General features: G+C 38.6%; 1 protein-coding gene across 1 annotated transcript in view; it reads right to left on the reverse strand.

Moving 5' to 3' along the window:
* Positions 1–7,198, reverse strand: part of zfh2 (Zn finger homeodomain 2) — a 64,781-nt gene extending 57,583 nt beyond the window's left edge. The window contains exons 1-2 of the transcript XR_010436144.1: positions 7,165–7,198; positions 4,301–4,606 (exon numbers count right to left, since the gene is read on the reverse strand). The gene's annotated coding sequence lies outside the window, so the exon portion shown is untranslated. The remainder of the gene's footprint in view (positions 1–4,300; positions 4,607–7,164) is intronic.
* Between the last annotated feature and the right edge of the window lie 319 nt (positions 7,199–7,517).

Consider the following 7,517-nt stretch of genomic DNA (forward strand, 5'->3'; position numbering starts at 1 on the left):
ATACTTGCATACACATATATATGAAATACATATATACGCACATACACACACACACACACACACAAAACCACACAGCCACCCAGCAAAATTTTCGTATAAAGAAGCTTTTTTTTACTTTGTCGTTTTTCTTTTTTCTGTTTTCTTTTTTTTTTTATATTTTAATTTGGTTGTTCGGTCTTATCGATTTTTTCCTACCACTTCCTTGTTTGTTGATTTCCATTTACATGCCTGCGAGGGTTAGGGAGGGGAGGGGATTGAAGTGGGAGGGGGAGAGCTCATTTCTCGTAAGAAACGCCTGACGTCTGGCTCGAGGCTGGTGTGCACACATTCGTACACACGTACATACCACATACGTACACTTGTATGTGTGTGTGTGTGTGTGTGTATATGTAGGAGTGCTGTATGTAAATTTTTCTTGATTCGGCCACACCCATAGCGCCAATTAAAACACTTGGATGATACGGAATATAACGAAAAGAAACAAAGGACGGAATTTATGTATGTACAGGAATCGGTTGCAGAAAAGTTTCGCATATTGCGAGAGCCTCGGAATCTGCCAAGCTTTGTTTTAATTGGCTACACGACACGCCAACTACATATGTGTAAATGTGTCTGCACATAAATGTACCGGCTATATACTTACATACATACAGGCACATAAACGTGCTCATGCACTCATCCATGTGTGTGTGTGTGTATGTGTGTGTGTGCCCATTTAGTTATATTCCGTTGGTTAATTGCTTGCTCTAATAATTAGTCTGTGCCGTCGCGTTCCTCCCTTTTGAGGCGATAACGAATCACAAAGTTTGATGTTCAGCCAGTAACAAGAGTAGACGACAATCAGCCATATGACTGGACGGGGTCGTCGTTGACGTCTGTGTGTGGGCGGGTAGGCGGGCGAAAGGAGCAATTAACTTGCCATACACAAACACATTACCACTCTCGCGGGCATCAAAAAAGCAGTGCACATGAAACTCAACAGCAAGACACACGCGCAAAGAGCGCCTCAGCAGCAGCTTTTGCAAGTACGGGGGTTGGTAGGAAGAGCAGAAGAGCAGCAGAGCAGAAGAGCAGCAGAGCAGAAGAGCAACAGAGCAGAAGAGCAGAGAAGAGCCGAGGTGAATGTATGTGTAGAGTTGTAGCAAAGCAAAGCAAAGCAAGGCAAAACCTTACAAAACACATGAGCATGAGAACATGTAGTGACAGCGGCAATACCGGCGATGGATGGCAATGTTTGTGCGAAGGGGGAGGGATGGGTAAGGGAAAGGGTATGGGTATGGGCATGGGTATCATCGGTACGGGTATGGGGAATAGCTGCGCTATGGGGGCCGCCCGACAAGCGACGACCAATCAAGACCCGAGTTGCCGTTGTCCCGCACTGTTGCCTTACTCTTCTCTCACGTTTGCTAGGGCTTGCACTGCTTCTCTCCAGCATCAGCATCAGCAGCAACAGCAACAGCGGAGCAGCAGCAGAAAGAGAGCGTGCATCTGAAACGGTATTAAGCCAGTCGCTCTCTTTAAGTCTGCGAACGTCATCATTGTCGTCGCTTAATAACTGAAACTAACCGAACTGAGTGTCTCCAGAAGAAGAAGAAGAAGAACAACAACAACAAGTACCTCAACTGCCTCGTCATTGGCTAATTAGCGCTCGGCATTAATTATCGTCGTGTTAAAGGGTAATTTAGCTTCGGCGCCAAAGCTCAAAACTCTTTTTAATTGGCTGCGAATTTGTCGTTCTATCGCAGGGTCTCAGCAGAGGGCAAGCGACTTACTTGGGCTTTCTTTTGCCCCAGCAAACGTATCTTTATATGCATGTACATAAGTATCTACGTATCTATGTATCTATGCATCTATGTGTGGATGTGTGGGTGTATATGGAAATTTTCAGAGAGTGGAAGAGTCGACAAGTTCAAATTTTCAAGGTATTCAAATACGTTGAATTATTTATTACCATTATTTTTTCTTTAAGTTTTCAATGTATTTTCCAATACCCTGTAAAATGCCCTAAGAGATTAAATATATTGCGGGCATAGCACAATTATTAATATATATTATTTTCATATAACAAACTTGATTTCTAGATTAGATTTAAGCTATTTATAATGCAATTCCACGTGTGCGGCAGATAATTCTTACTTAGATATCTCTTAAAAAGCTTTCTGAAGAAAAGTTGGAATTGGAGTACGACAGGTGAAAATGGTGAAAAACCACATTTATATATGTTTAAATTTGGTTGAAATCAAAATACAGATCAAATTGCAATTGCGAATCAAAATTGTTGGCAGCCTGTCAAATCCTTTGGCTCGAACAAAGGGTTTGGGCTTTTTGTCATTTATTCCATTGAAGGAATTCGTACTATCCAGACTAGACTATATTCGAAGTTTCTTTTGTACAACAAGTAAAATGCCTGACTCGAAGCTTTGCAAATAACCCAGCTCCAATAATAGAGCACATTTCGACTATTTAAATGAAAACAAAATGAATACAATTTTTACAGAGTATTTTCTGGGTATTTGAAAATACAAATAAGTACTTCATTCAGCCGATCTCGTCATATCCTTGCCCTGAAACTGAAGAATAATCAGGAGATAGACGCACAGACTAAATCGACTTTATGCACAAGACTAAGCTAAAGCCTTAATTAAATGAAAAAAGGTTACACATTGAAAGTATTTTTAGAATATAGAACGATGTTTGCCACAAACAATAGTCATTTTATTTAAGAAAATTGTTCATTCGCAGGCGAATTTCGATTTGCCAATCGTTTAATTCGAAATAATCCAAACAATCTCTTAATTACAAAGGTAACAAAATATTGCATTAATCCGTTGTTATAATCATATTATTTGTGTGTTAAAAACTATCTGTCGATAAATGAGTTTTTGTACGGAAATCTATATATATATATATATGTATATAAAGATACATAGATATATAGATACAGATATAGTCAAAAAGATTCATCCCAACTTTTTCGATAAAGGATTTCAGTGTATATAATCTTTTTTATATGTCATTTAAAGAAAACTCTTTGAAAATATATTAAAGGTAGAGTGACAAAGGAACATGGATAAATAGATTGATACATTTATCGATAGTCTGCAAACCTGAATTTACCGATATCGATAGCTTTATATAACATAATACAGATAAGTGATGGAAAAATCATCAATATATCAACTTATCGATATAATGAGAAAGACGTCGATACATCGACATAACGACCCAATTTACCGATATCGATTACCGATAATAGAAAAAACATCGACTTATTGAGACCGATTTTATTTTTTGATTTGTACTATTTTCAATGTTTTTAAGCACTTCGATAGATTTCTAGAAAAAAAGCATCCATTCAGACACATATCTAGTTTTAGTTAAATACGCCAAAAGTAATCGGGACAAAAATTAGCTAGAACTACAAGAAAGTCTACAATTCCATCTTAATTGTTATTGTTATATTTGATTAGTGTACAGATTTATATACATTGGTATCTTTGTTGATTAGCACTAAATACCTGAGACTGAGATATATGTAATAAACGTAGGTTATCCCTATTTATATTCCTAGCAAATCGCAGAATCCGTAACCGCATATTACCGGATAGGCCAGATAGATTTCCCTATTTGATTCTTCCGATTTGGCAAGAGACCCACTCGTGCCCAAAGTCGGCGACGTTATAAACATACTCTAAAAAGACGTAGAACTCGGGAGAAGTCCGAATGCGGAGGGGATCTGCGAGGAGATCTCATCCCATCGATCTCCCAGATCGGTTTATATAAACACCCTATCTTTGTCGAAGCTCTATCTTGCGCAAAAGAACAACAACTGAAAGAAGCCCACTTTATTGGGTCGAAGGTCGCAGGTCGAAGGTCGGAGGTCGGAGGTGTCTTCGTTTATGCTTTACACATCAGACAATATTACAATATTACACGATAAAATACATAGAATAGAAACATGGATGTATTCCGAGACATCGAGGTAACATTATCTAATGTTAAGAATCGATGTTCTCTTCGAACTTAGACATAGATAGATAGATCTATAGATTTACCCCAACTCTCGAATGTTCAATTATGTTTGTCTAGCCCAATTAGAGGACATTGCCCGATAAAATACGTGCTCTATTTGCATAGAATTGATAGAAACATGGATGTATTCCGAGACATCGAGGGATTGATTATTTCCACGGCGATTATTTCGTCGGAGTTACATAGATAGATAGATCTATAGATACATGCCAACTTGTTATTATTAAATTATGTGCTTCAAGACGAATTGGAGGAGATTGTAACTTACCTAGTTTGAATGAATCCTAGTGCAAATGGATCTGTTTCGTTTGGGTCGCGCATCAGAGCATCAAGTGAATAGCTTTCTTTTCCTCCGTTGCGATTCCCAATCAATTCACGCTGTATTCGAGTCTTACCATTTTTATAGCGATATTTGTAATATTCTTTTTAAGATTTAGCTGATGTAGGTTCTAGTTTAGTTTAGTTTAGTTGAGTTTAGTTTAGTTTAGTTTTTGTACTGTTTTTAATTTTAGCTTAAATATTATAGGAACTTTAAATCGAGTGTGTGGCGTGACGAGTTCAAACTGGATTGCACCTGAAACAATAAATAGAGATACATATGTACATATGTATGTATGTGTACGTGTATGTGCTGAATGTGATGTATGTCTATTCATTCATATAAGAGAATTGTGGCGAAGACAAGAAGAAGCGAAGCACGTTTGACTTTCGCATGAAATAGCAATTAATATTTCCTTTGCAGCGTCTTTTGTATTCCGCAAGGAATGGCACCTACTTCCGGTCGCTACCTATCAAATCGGGACTGTGGCAGGAATCGCGGCATGCACGACATGAGGGTGAGATCGCGACAGCATCGAAAGCGAAACCGAAACCGAACGCCGACGAGGGTGACTGGGACGAGAGGGCGGGGGAGAGGATGAGGGTGTAATTGCCATGACCAGGTGACAGGTGACCCGGCACTGGCCGCCAGTCCAGGCCTAAACGAGTATACAGTAATTCCTGGCTATGTACATATCTATTAAAGTATGCACTGAAGAATGTGTCTGTCCCGCGTCACAGATAGTTTTGCAAATTTCTCTGTTTTTTAGCTATTATGCAGTTACCTGCATTTCGCTATAATACTTTATATAGAGCTGCTAGTTTTGCCGTTATTTATTCTTTGATTCTCACAGTTTGTCATCACAAAACCCAAATGGAAAGTCGCGAAATACACAAAAAATACTCAAAAGCACGGCAAACAAAAATTGTAATTTCCTAAAAAGCTATGCACGTTTCGTCTTGGGGGCGGGGGGAGAGGGCGAAACTGGAGAGGAAGGAATTCTGATCGGCCATATTCATGTATGATGTGTGCACCCATGATATCCATACATACATATGTATGTATGTGTGTACGTATCTAAGAAAATTAAAATCTAGTGCAATTTGCACAGTGTGTACACACACACACACACACATCGGAATATGCATGTGTGCATACGTTTATGTAGTATTTACATACGTAACGTACGAACATACATATATGTATTTACCTTGCGATATCACAGTTACGTACAGTCACCCATATGTACATACATACAATTGTATGTAAATAAGCATATTTATACACACACACATGTATACGAATGAAATACGACTGAAATTTGCAGGGGCGAAAGAAAGAGAGAGACTAGATAGAGTGCAGGCTGTCGCTCAATACGCCCGCCGCGATTTAATTTGCCAACTTGTGCTTTTTGCATTTTTAATATCAACACTTTTACTCCTAGTTGGTTATAACGAGTGAGACAGTTGTCTCTTTTTCATGTACGCACATGAATTTGCACTCACACACGCACACGCGCGCACACATATACTTTGATATGCATATATGTACATATGTATGCTGGCGTATTCAAATTTTTTGCACATCTACTTTTCTCCATGGACCACGTGCCTCATTATTTCGCTGAGAGCACACACACATCTATCTCTACTACATCGATGCTCTCTCACCCCTTTTATGCGCGCATCTTCTCTCTCGCTCTGGCAGCCACCGCTTCACACTCTTTTAACTGCCTAAATTCAGTATATGCATACACTCACACACACACACGCACACACGCTCAAACTCTCAGTGATGAATGCAATTAACAAATTTTCCCCGAGTCTCTGTTGCCTGCCTTTTCGCCGTATTTTATTATGCGCTATCTCTTTTTACTTTGTACATAGAGAACGTTTGTTTTCTTTTTGTTTTTTTGTGAGTCGTGGATACGGCACACACACACATATCCACATGTTTATATTTGTATGTATGCTCGTATATAAATTATTTATTTATTTATTTATTTATTGGTGCCTTGCACTAATTGATGTGGTTAAATGACACGAGCGAATCGAAAGGTTCTTTTGGTCTAAAATATAACAGATATTGGTACATATAGCAGAACGGAGCTTAACGGAACAGAGCATATGCCAAGATCTGGCAGTTGTTATTTGCGGTTAAACGGTAATGCGGTTAAACGGTTATGCGGTTGACAATTAAATTGTATATTTAATGCACTGATAATCCGTACAGACATGTTAAAACATGTTAAAGATATATGTATATGTATGTACATTTAAAACATTTGAACATCCAGTCACATTATGTTTAGATATAAATGCACAAAAGTATTTTAGCTTGAAATGCAGGTAATTTTTAATTTTACAGTCGAATGTTTTATTTGCGTGGTATAGTTATAAGGAGATATACATATATTTGATTGGGATTCGTAGCGGTACTTTTTAAGTTGATGTATTTTGCCGCGTATTTTTTGCCGTTATTGCTCAGTAAAACAAATTGGGTTTCACCATTTTTCGCACAAACACATATATAATCACAATACAATTTGTTATATTTTCTTTTTTTTGAATCGTTATCGAATCGAAATAAAATGATTGCGTTATTTGAATATTCGGAATATGCAACAAAATTGCGCAGTTTGCTTGGGTACGTCGTGATGTACGCGTGGAATGTGTACATCATGTACATCAAATGCATGTCAATGCATGTATGTATGTTGTTGTAGGTAAATTGGTGTATTCATTTGAATTGCTTGATTATGATGTATTATTAGATTTATTATGATTTAACCGCTGTTGCACTATGCGCTGTACCTCGATAACGTGAACCTAGCCGCTTCCACCGTCGATTTCATACTACCAATTGTATCTGTATCTTGACTTTTTTGTGTCTTTGAGATACTTTTTCACCCTAAAGAGAGCGATGGTCTCGCACGCAGCACACAGCACACAGCTCTCACTCTCGCTCTCTGCAACGAGAGAGACCAAGCACGAGAGCACAACCGGAATCACTGTGGCAGTGAGCGAGAGAGAGTGAGCGAGAGAGAGGAGAAGCGAAGAGAGCGCGCTCCGTAATGGGTAATTATTGCCATGCAGAGTGGTAATTAGGCGGGAACGAGACAAGAGATGCCATAAAACAAAGTACCAAAGTGCTTTTTATTCGTGCG

The sequence above is a fragment of the Drosophila montana genome, unplaced genomic scaffold, assembly GCF_035044405.1.
Source record: "Drosophila montana isolate Dmon_TW-CO22-7 unplaced genomic scaffold, ASM3504440v1 contig_2397_1, whole genome shotgun sequence".
Classification (NCBI taxonomy): Eukaryota; Metazoa; Arthropoda; class Insecta; order Diptera; family Drosophilidae; genus Drosophila; species Drosophila montana.